The following is a 12,395-nucleotide window of genomic DNA, read 5'->3' as shown; positions in this document are numbered from 1 at the left end:
TATTTAGGCCACAATCAAGCCATAACAACGCCGCATGTCAGCCATGAACAAAACGCATGAAGCAGAACTGGCCCACATCTGCCCCAGATAGCAAAATTGCTCTGGCCCAGATCCGGCCCACACTTTACACTTTCATCTGGCCCACTACCCGCGTGGAATGATGGCACTTGGGCGGTCCACTCCCGTTTGTCATATTTAGGCCACAATCAAGCCATAGCAACGCCGCATGTCAGCCATGAACAAAACGCATGAAGCAGAACTGGCCCACATCTGGGCAACAGTTCATTTGAATTCTGGCCCAGATTTAATACCTTGCTTTGGCCCACATACCACGTGGAATGATGGCACTTGGGTGGTCCACTCCTGTTTGCCAGATCTAGGCCACAATCAAGCCATAGCAACGCCATATGTCAGCCATGAACAAAACGCATGAAAGAAGAAATGGCCCACATCTGGGCAACAGTTTATTTTAATTCTGGCCCAGATCCGGCCCAGATGTAATACCTTGCTTTGGCCCACATACTGTGTGAAATGATGGCACTTGGGCGGTCCGCTCCTGTTTTCCAGATTTGGGCCACAATCAAGCCATAGCAATGCCACATGTCAGCTATAAACTAAACGCATGAAGCAGAAATGGCCCACATCTGGGCAACAGTTTATTTGAATTCTGGCCCAGATCCGGCCCAGATGTAATATCTTGCTTTGGCCCACATACTGTGTGAAATGATGGCACTTGGGCGGTTCGCTCCTGTTTGCCAGATTTGGGCCACAATCAAGCCATAGCAATGCCACATATCAGCTATGAACAAAACGCATGAAGCAGAACTGGCCCACAACTGTTGCCCAGATGTGGGCCAGTTCTGCTTCATGTGTATGTATTAGATCCGGCCCAGATCTAATACCTTGCTCTGGCCCACATACCACATGGAATAATAGCACTTGGGCGGTCCGCTCTTGTTTGCCAGATTTGGGCCACAATCAAGCCATAGCAATGCCACATGTCAACCATGAACAAAACACATGAAACAGAAATGGCCCACATCTGGCTAACAGTTAAATTTAATTCTGGCCCAGGTCTGGCCCATATCTAATACCTTGCTCTGGCCCACATACCGTGTGAAATGATGGCACTTGAGTGGTCCACTTTTGTTTCCCAGATTTGGGCCACAATCAAGCAATAGCAATGCCACATGTCAGCCATGAACAAAACACATATGGCCCACATATGGCTCACAGTTAAATTTAATTCTGGCCCAGGTCCGGCCCAGATCTAATACCTTGCTTTGGTCGATATAAACCAGAACTGACCCTAATGTGGGCCACAGTTGGTCTTTTACACAATCCTCATGTGGCCCACATGCTGTTTGCCAAATCTGGTCCACAATCAGGCCATTGCACAATTCAAGTTACCTTTCTTTGTTAATGCTTTATAAAGTTTCAAAGCAGATTTACAGGAATAAACATGAAAATAATTATTTAATTATTCAAACAGAGTTAAATTCTGCAGTAAAGCAGCCCTAAAAAGAAAATAGTGTCACAGCTGAAGTCAGGTCAGTGTTGATTCAGTTCTGTTCAATAACTGTGTAAGGTTCATCAATTATGAAATCAGTTCAATTTGCTATAAAGCAGCTTTGCAGAAAACATGATCCAGCGCAGTTCAGTTCTCCTCCAATAGCATCAGTGCAATTAAATCAATATTATATAGACATTAGAAATACCATAGACATTTTGTAATTCTTGCTGCCAATGATACAAAAAAATTGTGCTTAGAAACAGTCTCTCTGACAGCGTGCACATGTCGTCAAACGAGGTGTCTTTCACTGCTTACTGCACTTTAGCAGTTTAAAATCCCTTGTTTTTTAACCATAATGCTTAAAAATGCAGGCAGATGATAAGATTTCATTACCACACAAGCAGAACAGCAACGTAACTACGATAGAGATGATGGTCCAAAATCAGTAGCAGTTGATACATTTCTACCAGTTAATCATATCTACCAGTATATAGCCCACCCCTATTGTAGAATATTAAGCGTCCCAAACTAAACAAGCCAAAGGCGACAGTGGCAAGGAACCCAAAATCCATCAGGTGCCAGAAATGGAGAAGAAAAAACGCTTGGTAGAAACCAGGCTGAGTTGGGGGACCAGTTGTCTCTGGCCAACGAACATGGTGTGAATATGATTCAGGCTGCATTACAAGTCAGACTATGGATTGCAATAATTCAGAATATTTCATCTAGATCCACCAGCTTGAAGATCAGGATACAACATGCCGACATGGAGTTGAAGCTGGCCTTAGGGGTCTGTGCAGAGGACAGAGGATCTGTGTTGATGGCTGTTAGCAAGTTCCTCACAGGGGATCCGTCTCTAGGAGTTGTCTAGTTGACATGTTATCTGTTGACATTTAGGGCTGCGTTGATGTCTAGGTGCAGGTCCACCATCTGATCTGGATTTGGAGCAGATCCAGCTGACAATGGTAACCTCGGGATAAGAATGAAAGATTGTTAGCAAAGAATACACCAAATAAAACCATTACTGTACCTTATCGCTGCCATATTTATATAAAAATGTGTATGTCACTTTTATGTATATAGATTATAACATCCTAAACACTATAATTTATTGTTATTATATTATTATTTGTGTATTATTATCAGGACCCACAAATATTCCCCCATTGCATTATTATTAATTATATTTAACATTATGTTTTGTCATTGTATGATTCTATGTAATGAGATTATTAATGTAATAGTGTCACTGAAACTCTGTAAATTAAAAAACAAAAATCCCTCACGAATTACTCGCACTTTAAATGCAGGCAGCATTGCTCATGCTCGCTATGTCCTGCTGTTCCTGCTATTAATGCAGTATAAGAATGAACCATCTAAACTGCTTTGAATAATCATACTACTAAAACAGGGTTCTTGCAGGTTTCAGTAAGTTAAATTTAAGACCTTTTTAAGACCTTTTAAGACCATTATGAGTGAAATTTAAGACCAACACGACGCATTACTAAAAGCATTATAAATGATCTCAGAAACTCTCAAACATTCTATTTTTATTGATTCAGTTATAGAAACATTAAATAAACTCAGAAACTGATATCAAAATACTGAGTCCGATATTTTCGCATGCGGTTTTTCGTATTCTGAAAAATTCGTTACGCACAGAGATCTTGCACACTGAGTCCGATGCGTATGAATGCGTTACGGGGATAAAAACGCAAAACAAGACAAAGTGACGTCTAGTGAGGATAATTTGTTTGTCCTGAGGAGATGTGGAGAGACTACTGTGATCGCGTAGAGTTTCCCCTCCTTATCAAGCGGGATCAAGACCGACCGATTAAAAGTGTCAGTTTGATGCTTTGCTGGCGATACTGGAGACACATATTAAAAAGAAGAACACTAATTTCCGTGAATCAATTGATCCCCCAACACCTGGCAGTATGTCTATGGATCCGATCACACACACACACACACACACACACACACACACACACACACACACACACACACACACACACACACACACACACACACACACACACACACACACACAGAGCTTAACAGAGACTTGATGTGCTATAATTATAGCTGTGATATAATAATATTATTTGTGGTATTTTTGCTAGAATAATAATTTACGCACTTCCAAAAATAAATTCGACCTCACGTTATGTCAATCACGCTTGCACACTGCCTCCGAAACTTTCGTCCGTCAAAAAGAAATTTGGAACAGGTTCGATTTTCTGCGTTTTCGCATCCGTAAAAACGCATTTTGAGACGTTTTGACAACTCAGAGCCACCATACATATTATTCTAGCAAAAATGCTACAAATATTATTATATCACAGCTATAATTATAGCACATCAAGTCTCCCCTTACAAAAGGAAAATATATTTACCAAAATATTTTCTTGAAATATATTTTAATATATGGAATAATATATTGATGGCATTATAAAATATATTATATATTCATGCAATATATTGGAAAATATACAAATGATGGCCGCTTTCAATATATTGCAATATATTGGAAAATATAAATATTAAATCCCATAACGTTATATGTGAATATATTGCATGATATTTTCAAATATATTGCAATATATTTTTGTTTCGTAAGGGTCTGTAAAGCTCTGTCTGTGTGTGTGTGTGTGTGTGTGTGTGTGTGTGAGATTGGATCCATAGACATACTGCCAGGTGTTCGGGATCAATTGATTCACAGAAATTAGTGGTCTTCTTTTAAATATGTCTCCAGTATTGCTAGCAAAGCATCAAACTGAGCCACTGAAACTGCAACTTTGAATCGGTCGATCTGGATAATCCCGCTTGATAGGGAAACTCTCCTCTCTACGCGATCACAGGAGTAACGTTAAATGAACCCAATATCTCCTCAGGACAAACAAATCATCCTCACTAGACGTCACTTTGTCTTGTTTTGCGTTTTTCCCCGTAACACATTCATTAATAAGCATCGGACTCAGTGTGCAAGGTCTCTGTGTGTGACGAGTTTTTCGGATCACGAATATGAAAAAACGCATGCGAAAATATCGGACTCAGTGTGCAAAGACCCATGTTCTTTGAAAACGCGCGTAGACACAAGTGCAGACCAGACAAAACAACCAACCTATGATAGGGGCGGATCTATGGTTGGGCCTGAGATTGACAGCTGCCCACCCAGTCAGATCAAATACATCAGAATACATTACGCTCAACCCTATTAGAATGCGAGTGTTGGCGCCAGCATATTAAAGCCCTATTTGACCGTAAATCCTCAACATTTGGCGCGCTTAAAAAAAATCCTTAAAGACAAATAGAGCTTTTTGCCAAAATATGGTTTATTACGGTAATTTCTTGCTTTCCGTTTGCCAATCGCAGCTTTCTGAAAAGCTGAAGGAAAAGTGTAAGGAGTAAAAATGCATGAAGCAGTCGGGTAAAGAAAACTAAAAGGTTTTGTTTCTGAACGGAAGTAAAAGTTAAGACTTTGGTAAATTAAATTTAAGACCTAGGATGAAAATCTGGGCGTTTTTAAGACTTTTTAAGGCCTTAAATGTAACTTTCTGAATTTAAGACTTTTTAAGACCCCGCGGGAACCCTGTAAAACTAAATGTGATCTGGTGATTTAAATTATGTTTGCGCTTTCACTAAGGATTGCCGCTTTAAATGGTGTTTGCACTTTGACTTTGGAGGAGTGCCACTTTAAATAATGTTTGCGCTCTCACTTTGAAGAGGGTCATTCCAGCAGTGCATGCATTTCAGATGATCAATGCAATCAATCACAGTTCTAATCGCAAGAAAGTGTGTCAAAATGGCCGCTCTCAAACTGTAAATGTTTAGCTCATCCAAGAATTTTAACTCACTCTCATGTTGTTTTCGCATGTCACGCAATCATTTGAACGTCTGTGTTTACTACAGAATGTTCACTGTGTTAAAGCTACACTGTGTAACTTTTTTAGTTTATTCTTAGCTAAAAACACTTAGTTCTTTCAAAAATATGTGCTAATTAATGTATGTAATGTGATGTAATGCACTTCTTTCAAGTAATAAAGTATTCTCGTAAGTTTATAATATACCATTGAAAATACATACGGGTGAGGGGTTCGAATGCCGGTCGCCATGTTGCCCCTCCATCTTGAAAGTACATTAGCCAAAGAGGGACATACCCGTAAATTCAAGCTTCGCCTTTCGCGTTTTAACACTCGATGGCACTCATGGACGAGGTTGAACTGGATGCCATGTTAATCTTGGACTAAATTGGCCACTGTAGGAGTTAAAACAAAATCGGAATTGAGAGGAACAGAAACTAATAATCACTGGTTGGTCAAATACCTTTTCACCACTAGATGGGGGAAATTATCACACAGTGTAGCTTTAAATATTTTCACCACATAAAGCCATTGTGTCTATTCAGAAGACTTGAAGATTTCAGAAGATTTGGATTAGACCACTTGATTACTTTATTTTTTGCATCGTTTAAGTTTGAGAGTAATGGACTTTAAAATGGGTTTCATAAAGAATATCTTCATTTGTGTTTGGAAGTTAAACGAAAAACGACATTATGGTGAGAATTATGACAGAATTTACATTTGAGGTACATTTGTAAATTTGTGTCTGGGTAAATTGTACCTTATAAATAAGCTTACTACAGCAAGTTGAGCCTTGGATAAAACAACTATATTGCAAATCATATCGTTTCCATCAACGATACATATAGTCACATTTTATTAATGCGATATAACAATTTATCATTACATCCCTATTAACGTTACTGCAGTGTGAAGCAGAGCAGGAGCGAGTGTTGTGGAGCTGAGCAAGGCTGCTGGAGTGATTGTTAATGAGATGAACAACACAAGCCTCACGAGCAGCGCGAAAAACTTTGATTATGCCATAGTCGCCGGCACTATTTCTGCTTTTCTGGTAATGAGTATGAGGTAACGCAGCTCTGTTTATCATATAACACATTTGAGTGAGTTTTAAATTATGTTATGACGTTACTCTGTGCGTTCACTCAGTGGCTACTGTGACACTTGTTAACACTACAGTCGGAGTAAAGCGCATCAGCAGAATAAAACCAGAAACCGAGGATTAAGAGATATGATGACATCGTTAGGCGACGCCCTCACACGTCCCGGTTCCTTGGTTAAAATAGCAATTTTCTCACGATTTACAAATAGATGGAAACATTTGGGATATTGAAGGTTCTCAACTGAACAAAATATGTAGTATTGGCCTAGTGGTTTTGGGATATCTTACTGCAAATGTTACATAATGCTATTTTACAAATCTAGACGCACCCTAGCGGCAGCAAATCAAATTTGCCATGAGTTTAGTCTAGCAACTCTAAATCAGGGTTCTTGCAGGTTTCAGTAAGTTAAATTTAAGACCTTTTTAAGACCTTTTAAGACCATTATGAGTGAAATTTAAGACCAACACGACGCATTACTAAAGGCATTATAAATGATCTCAGAAACTCTCAAACATTCTATTTTTATTGATTCAGTTATAGAAACATTAAATAAACTCAGAAACTGATATCAAAATACTGAGTCCGATATTTTCACATGCGGTTTTTCGTATTCCGAAAAATTCGTTACGCACAGAGATCTTGCACACTGAGTCCGATGCGTATTAATGAATGCGTTACGGGGATAAAAACGCAAAACAAGACAAAGTGACGTCTAGTGAGGATAATTTGTTTGTCCTGAGGAGATGTGGAGAGACTCCTGTGATCGCGTAGAGTTTCCCCTCCTTATCAAGCGGGATCAAGACCGACCGATTAAAAGTGTCAGTTTGATGCTTTGCTGGCGATACTGGAGACACATATTAAAAAGAAGAACACTAATTTCCGTGAATCAATTGATCCCGAACACCTGGCAGTATGTCTATGGATCCGATCACACACACACACACACACACACACACACACACACACACACACACACACACACACACACACACACACACACACACACACACACAGAGAGAGAGCTTTACAGAGACTTGATGTGCTATAATTATAGCTGTGATATAATAATATTATTTGTGGTATTTTTGCTAGAATAATAATTTACGCACTTCCAAAAATAAATTCGACCTCACGTTATGTCAATCACGCTTGCACACTGCCTCCGAAACTTTCGTCCGTCAAAAAAAAATTTGGAACAGGTTCGATTTTCTGTGTTTTCGCATCCGTAAAAACGCATTTTGAGACGTTTTGACAACTCAGAGCCACCATACATATTATTCTAGCAAAAATACTACAAATATTATTATATCACAGCTATAATTATAGCACATCAAGTCTCCCCTTACGAAAGGAAAATATATTTACCAATATATTTTCTTGAAATATATTTTAATATATGGAATAATATATTGATGGCATTATAAAATATATTATATATTCATGCAATATATTGGAAAATATAAATATTAAATCCCATAACGTTATATGTGAATATATTGCATGATATTTTCAAATGTATTGCAATATATTTTTGTTTCGTAAGGGTCTGTAAAGCTCTGTCTGTCTGTCTGTCTGTGTGTGTATGTGTGTGTGTGTGTGATCGGATCCATAGACATACTGCCAGGTGTTCGGGATCAATTGATTCACAGAAATTAGTGGTCTTCTTTTAAATATGTCTCCAGTATCGCTAGCAAAGCTCAAACTGAGCCACTGAAACTGCAACTTTGAATCGGTCGATCTGGATAATCCCGCTTGATAGGGAAACTCTCCTCTCTACGCGATCACAGGAGTAATGTTAGATGAACCAATTATCTCCTCAGGACAAACAAATCATCCTCACTAGACGTCACTTTGTCTTGTTTTGCATGAATGTAACACATTCATTAATAAGCATCGGACTCAGTGTGCAAGATCTCTGTGCGTGACGAGTTTTTCGGATCACGAATATGAAAAAACGCATGCGAAAATATCGGACTCAGTGTGCAAAGACCCATGTTCTTTGAAAACGCGCGTAGACACAAGTGCAGACCAGACAAAACAACCAACCTATGATAGGGGCGGATCTATGGTTGGGCCTGAGATTGACAGCTGCCCACCCAGTCAGATCAAATACATCAGAATACATTACGCTCAACCCTATTAGAATGCGAGTGTTGGCGCCAGCATATTAAAGCGCTATTTGACCGTAAATCCTCAACATTTGGCGCGCTTAAAAAAAATCCTTAAAGACAAATAGAGCTTTTTGCCAAAATATGGTTTATTACGGTAATTTCTTGCTTTCCGTTTGCCAATCGCAGCTTTCTGAAAAGCTGAAGGAAAAGTGTAAGGAGTAAAAATGCATGAAGCAGTCGGGTAAAGAAAACTAAAAGGTTTTGTTTCTGAACGGAAGTAAAAGTTTTAAGACTTTGGTAAATTAAATTTAAGACCTAGGATGAAAATCTGGGCGTTTTTAAGACTTTTTAAGGCCTTAAATGTAACTTTCTGAATTTAAGACTTTTTAAGACCCCGCGGGAACCCTGTTAAATACACTTCTGAGCTGTAAAAACCAAACTCTGGTCAGGCCAAACACATTGTGTGTAGAGCCAGTGGGCGGGGCTTAACATAATGACGGCAGAGAAGGTTCCGAGAAGGTTGGTTTTAGCGCTATCCTATCGTGTGCAGAGGTAGTTTGAAAGACAACCGTTTATCCCGCCCCTCGGACTGAGCCCTGTCAATGGTGAGTTCCCAGAGCTAACTTCCTGATGTGGCTCTGGCTTGTCAGGCTAACTTAATGCAGTTTTAAGTGAACATTTGGGGAGCAGTTGGGGAAATGATGTCTAACATTATATTAGATCTGTGAATTAGGTCTTTATATTTATGTTAATGAAACAATAAAAGAAAAAAGGTAATCACTCACTGTTCTTAACTGAACTACATTTGTAGCTTTAATAATGATCAATTAATTTGTAACAAACACACTAAAGACTAAACATTGATTTTTATTTTATTTGATTATTTGTTTTTCTTCCCTAAAAAGTTTAGATAAGTAAAACACTACAATATCTATACAGCTCTGGGGGGAAAAAATTAAGAGACCACTGCAATTTTTTTCTTAAATCAGCATCTCTACAAGTATGGAAGCCTACAAGTATATTCTGGCTTTACTGGCATAGGGATACAGTGAGTGTCGGGTTGCTTCCATCCTTAAAATTTTAAAGACGGCGGTTCATAAGAACAAGGTCAAGCAGCAGACATTGGGGACAACAAAGTTACAGACTGGCAGAGGGCGAAAATAACTCTACACTGACTGGAATGACCACCAACTCATTCGAATGTCACTCAACAACCATAGGATGACCTCAGGTGACCTACAAAAAGAATGGCAAAAGGCAGCTGGGGTGAAGTTCACGGCGAGGACAGTTCGAAACAGGCTCCCAGTGGACAGGGCTGAAGTTGTGGAAAGCTAGAAAAAAGCCCTTCATCAATGAGAAGCAAAGAAGAGCCATGCTGAGGTTTGCAAGAGACCATAAGGATTGGACTGTAGAGGACTGAAGTATGGTCATCTTCTCTGATGAGTCCAATTTTCAGCTTTGTCCAACACATGGTCTTCTGATGGTTAGACGGAGACCTGGAGAGGCCTACAAGCCACAGTGTCTCACACCCACTGTGAAACTTGGTGGAGGATCGGTGATGATCTGGGAGTGCTTCAGCAATGCTTGAATTGGCCAGACTTGTCTTTGTGAAGGACGCATGAATTAAACCACGTACAAGGTTGTCCTACAGTCTAAAAAATGCTGGGTTAATAACAACCCAAGTTGGGTTGAAAATGGACAAACCCACACATTGAGTTGTTTGAAAAGGTCCATTCACTGGGTTCAAACAACCCAATTTCTGGGTTTGTCCATTTTCAACCCAACTTGGATTGTTATTAACCCAGCGTGTTTAGAGTGTAGAAGAAAACATGCTTCCTTCTGCTCTGACAATGTTCCCCAACTCTGAGGACTAGTTTTTTTGCAGTGGTCTTTTAATTTTTTTCAGAGCTGTATATATATATATATATATATATATATATATATATATATATATATATATATATATATATATATATTAGGGATGCCACAATACTCAATATAATATTGAACCGTTAGGTACGGCATTCATGGTTCAATATGCGCTGGTGAATTGTGTTTTTTTTTCGGTTTTGCATTTAATTATTTATTTCCATTTCCCCCCGTTTGAAATATTCCCATAGACAGTAAAAGAAATGGACAGAGCTATCCCATTGACTTCTACGGCGTTAAGTGAGATCAGTAAAGGAGCACTCACTTCCTGATGGCTGAGCGAACTGTGCAGGCTCAGACTGAGATTGAGGACGTAGATGTGACGTGAGCCTCCTGTCTGACAGCTGTGAGTCTTCTAGTAGTTGTGGAAAGTGAAATCTGAATCACATTGTTTAAATATTTTCTCCCATTGCTTTTGGTTCTCTATGGGCTTCTCCCCATTCTTCTCCCTTGACTTTATCAGACTTTATGTCTCCACGTCCCCCCGACGGCCTCATAGACAGTAAAAGATTGCCTGCGAGTGTCTCCTCAGGTCTATACGGTAATTTCTCAACTGTGCGACAGAGTCGCGTTGGTTATGACGCAATAGTTAGCCTATTTTTACAAAAACAGCTTCTGCGGGGCGATAGTGTAAGATACAAGGTAACGGAGCCTTTTATGCATTGTCGTGTTTCTTTAGAAATAAACAATGGACAAATGGAGTCTTTAAACGCCTCTGATGTAAAGTTATTCACCGTCAAAGTGACTCAAAAATGAATGGGAGTCAATGGGATGCTAACAGCAGGTGATGGCTTGGTTAGCAATGGTCTGATCAAGTCAAGGGAGAAGAATGGGGAGAAGCCCATAGTGAGCCAAAAGCAACGGGAGAAAATATTTAAACACCCTATGGGTGGAACGCTTTCCAAGCGCTAGATTACCCCCTTGAATATTCCTCTTTATTTATTCTGCTCTTTTTTTAATGGTTTGCCTGAGTCTATGCGCTGATTTGAGCAAATATCCAATCATATGCACTAAAGTTAAGGGTGTTTACCCGCATTTACGTTTATACTCTACATTTATTCATTCAATTTCATACTTAAATGCTACTGTACATCTCTGAGCTGCCACTGTAAATCTTTATATATATTTATTTTAGTTAATACAATACACTGGGAATGTGTATATATTTTTTTATGTAAAGTTTTAAGTTTAAGTAAGGGTTTTCAAGTCTTTTAAGTAAAATAAAGAAAGAGTATTGCAATAAAAACCATTTTCTCCTTAACCTTTTTCTGTTCCTGTCACCTAAGAATAGAAGAGCAAAAAAAAAACCGAACCGAACCGGAAATCCGTGGTTAAAAACCAAAGTAAGGTTATGTATTGAACCATGGACTAAATGTATTGTTGCATCCCTAAAATATATATATATATATATATATATATATATATATATATATATATATATATATATATATATATATATATATATATATATACAGTTTCTATTACTGTTTTTTATTGCATATTTCTTCTAATTTTTATTAACAAAGATGAAATAGATGAGATAGACCTAACAAGTGAAGTGAAGTGTAGTCCCGGATTTACTCCAAATGATTACAAAAATTAGTAAAATAGACCGTGTAAATTACTTGCGTGTCCATTTTCGTTACTCCTTTTCTCTTCTCCCTCTGTCTCACTTGCAATTTGAAGCCATCTGTTGAAGTGGGATTCTACAGCTTACTCGCTTGCTCTGTGATCCTGTTGTTTCTGTAATACAAGTAATACAACTAGTTAGTGCAGTTTAATGTCAAATTTATACATAGATGAATTTCAAATTATACATTATAATTATAACATTATAATTGGGAAAATACGTTGACCATACAGAACTGACTGCAGGTTGGTA

General features: G+C 38.6%; 1 long non-coding RNA gene across 1 annotated transcript in view; it reads right to left on the bottom strand.

Annotated features, from left to right (window-relative positions):
* Positions 1-2,099: 2,099 nt before the first annotated feature.
* LOC137049192 (uncharacterized) overlaps positions 2,100-12,395 on the bottom strand; it is an 11,068-nt gene continuing 772 nt past the window's right edge. Inside the window, exons 2-3 of the long non-coding RNA XR_010899567.1 lie at positions 12,139-12,256; positions 2,100-2,480 (exon numbers count right to left, since the gene is read on the bottom strand). This is a non-coding gene — a long non-coding RNA (uncharacterized lncRNA). The remainder of the gene's footprint in view (positions 2,481-12,138; positions 12,257-12,395) is intronic.

The sequence above is a fragment of the Pseudorasbora parva genome, chromosome 20 (assembly GCF_024679245.1).
Source record: "Pseudorasbora parva isolate DD20220531a chromosome 20, ASM2467924v1, whole genome shotgun sequence".
Classification (NCBI taxonomy): domain Eukaryota; kingdom Metazoa; phylum Chordata; class Actinopteri; order Cypriniformes; family Gobionidae; genus Pseudorasbora; species Pseudorasbora parva.
This window is presented reverse-complemented; position numbering and strand designations above follow the sequence as displayed.